Source organism: Gossypium arboreum, chromosome 10 (assembly GCF_025698485.1).
Source record: "Gossypium arboreum isolate Shixiya-1 chromosome 10, ASM2569848v2, whole genome shotgun sequence".
NCBI lineage: Eukaryota > Viridiplantae > Streptophyta > Magnoliopsida > Malvales > Malvaceae > Gossypium > Gossypium arboreum.
Window position 1 is genome coordinate 102,717,032 of NC_069079.1, and position 3,171 is coordinate 102,720,202.

Consider the following 3,171-nt stretch of genomic DNA (forward strand, 5'->3'; position numbering starts at 1 on the left):
ATAAAGAGAAATAAGGTGTAAACACGGAGAACGAGCGAGAAGACGATACTCAAACCCCAACCGAAGAGATGGCCGAAAACCCAGGCAATCAGCTGCCTCCTGCAATTGCAGCTAATCAAAATCCTGCTCCACGTACTATGTATGACTATGCTAAACCTTCTTTAACAGGAACTGAGTCTAGTATAGTTAGACCTGCTATTGCTGGAAATAATTTCAAACTAAAACCTAACACAATTTAGATGATACAGCAGTTTGTTCAGTTTGATGGTTTGCAGGATGAAGATCCCAACACGCACTTGGCGAATTTTGTTGATTTTTACGATACATTCAAAATCAATGACGTTTCTGATGATGCCATTCGTCTTCGGTTATTTCCCTTTTCACTAAGAAACAAAGCCAAGCAGTGGTTGAACCCGTTACCACGAGGGTCTATCACTACTTAGGAATAAATGACCGAGAAATTTTTACTAAAATATTTTCCGCCAGTTAAAATGGCTAAATTACATAATGATATCTCTTCTTTTGTGCAGATGGATTTAGAAACACTTTACGATGCATGGGAGAGATACAAGGACTTACTGAGAAGGTGCCCTCACCATGGGTTACCGCTTTGGCTGCAAGTTCAAACGTTCTACAATGGTGTGAATCCCTCAGCAAGACAAATGATTGACGCAGCTGCTGGCGGAACCATCAACAATAAAACACCGGATGATGCCTATGAATTCATAGAGGAGATGTCACTGAACAACTATTAGTGGAAAGTTATGAGGACAAACCCAACGAAACAACCGGCGTTTATAACATCGATTCAGTCACCATACTCTCTAATCAGGTAGAACTTCTCAATAAAAAGATTGATAGTTTTCTTGGTTCTACGTAGGTACATCCAGTAATGAGGTGTGACCCAAGCGGAGGAGGTGTGCATACAGAATACAAATCCTTCAATCCTACAACTGAAGAAGAACAAGTCAACTATATGGGTAACAATAAGTTTAGATCTCAAAATAACCCATACAGTAATACCTATAATGCAGGTTGGAGGAACCACCCAAATTTCTCCTGGGATGGTCAAGGGAATCAAAAGCCACAAAATCCTCAGGGTTTTCAACAGCCACTTTATCAACAAGAGAAGAAACCAAACCTTGAAGAGATGCTTTCTAAATTCATCTTGGTGTCAGAAACCCGTTTCCAGAATACCGAGACAACACTTAAAAATCAACAAGCATCGATCCAAGGACTCGAAACTCAGATAGGCCAGCTATCCAAACTAATCTCTGAACGGCCACAAGGTAGCTTACCAAGTAATACTGAACCTAATCCAAGGGAACACCTAAATGCAATTAGCATTCAAAATAAGGACGGACTCATTGCACCCGAGCCAGAAATACAGCAAAACAACACGATGAACAAATAACGAGAAGAGGTAAACAATAATGATCCCAAACAGGTAAGTACGAATCATGAACCTCGTGTGCCATATCCTAAAGCGATGACGAAAGACAGAACAGAAGAACAATTCAGTAAGTTTGTCAAACTCTTAAAGAAATTACATATTAACTTACCCTTTATTGAAGTTCTTTCACAGATGCCCAACTCAACAAAATTCTTAAAGGAACTTCTGAGCAATAAAAGGAAATTAGACGCTACATCACATGTAGAACTCAATGCACTCTGCTCAGCTATTCTAAAGAATAAGCTACCTAACAAATTGAAAGATCCAGGGAGTTTTACAATTCCTTGCTTAATTGGTAGTTTATCCGTGAATAATGTTTTAGCTGATCTAGGGGCAAGTATAAATGTTATGCCCTATAAAATGTTTAAACGACTCGGTCTCGGTAAACCCAAACAGACTAGGATGAGCATACAATTGGCTGACAAAACAGTTAGATTTCCTAAGGGTATTATTGAAGATGTTCTCATTAAAATTGATAAGTTTATTTACCCAGTAGACTTTGTCATCTTAGATATGGATGAGGATAACGAGGTACCTTTAATTTTAGGATGACCCTTTTTAGCAACTGCCAGAACCATTATTAATCTAGGCACAGGAGAGCTAACACTTTGTGCAGGTGATGACACAGTAACACTTCAAGCACGCGACTCAGTCAAAACCTCTAAAACTCAAGATAACGCTATAAAACCTGTCGATGATAAAACTAATACTCAATCATCCTTACAGGAACACCATCAAACCAAGACAACGGAGACAGTGCACTATTATCATGTAGAGAACAAAGACACATATGAGGAACGAAGGCTTCAAATAGAGAAGCTAGATGAATGGCGAGCACACAAACCGAGAACACATGATAACCGAAACTACGCCAAAATAGGCCCGATACTTTTCCTAATCAACTTCAGGTTGGCGATAAAGTCTTACTGGATGCCGCAGATCCCCACATTGTCACTACCACACCAAATAAGGAAATCCCTCTTACGGTACTCAGTATTTTCCCAATCGGTACGGTTGAGGTGAGTCATCCCAAGTTTGGCACTTTTAAGGTAAACAACACCCGATTAAAACCTTATTTTAAGATTGACAGTAGGAACAAGGAGTATGAACTCTTCAAACCACCATGATAAATCAATGGAGGGGTAAGTCGAGCTTAGACTATAAATAAGCGCTTCTCGGGAGGCAACCCGAGCACTAACATATTTTGATTTCTTTATTTTTAACTTCTCACACTTTGAATCAATTAACTTAGTCTTTGAATTGCAAAGTTTTTCAGCACACACGACCAGGCACACAGGCGTGTCTAAAGCCGTGGCCAAACAGGGGAAGAGACACGGCCATGCGATACGGCCGTGTTGAAACAGGACATGATTTCCCCAAAACACGGGGTGCGATAAATCCACACGGCCGTACGACATGGCCGTGGGTGAACTTGATAGGAAAAACACGGGCTTGGGGATAGAAAACCACGGGCGTGCCAGGGACAAGGCTCAATTCTGTTTCTTTAACACGGGCGTGATACACGCCCGTGCCATTCAGCCGTGTACAACAATACACGGGTGTGCTACCATAAAACACAGGCGTGGGAGAAGCAAAAAAAGCTAGGCACGGCCGTGCGACATGGTCGTATTTGACACACACCCAAGACACATGGGCATGTGATAGTAGCCGGGCACAACCTAACTCCCAAAATTTGAAAAACACGAGCTCACCCTCAA

General features: G+C 41.2%; 1 non-coding gene across 1 annotated transcript; it reads right to left on the reverse strand.

Annotated features, from left to right (window-relative positions):
• Positions 1-498: 498 nt before the first annotated feature.
• Positions 499-604, reverse strand: LOC128283079 (small nucleolar RNA R71). The gene has a single exon (XR_008273421.1). It is a non-coding gene; the product is annotated as a small nucleolar RNA R71 (small nucleolar RNA).
• Between the last annotated feature and the right edge of the window lie 2,567 nt (positions 605-3,171).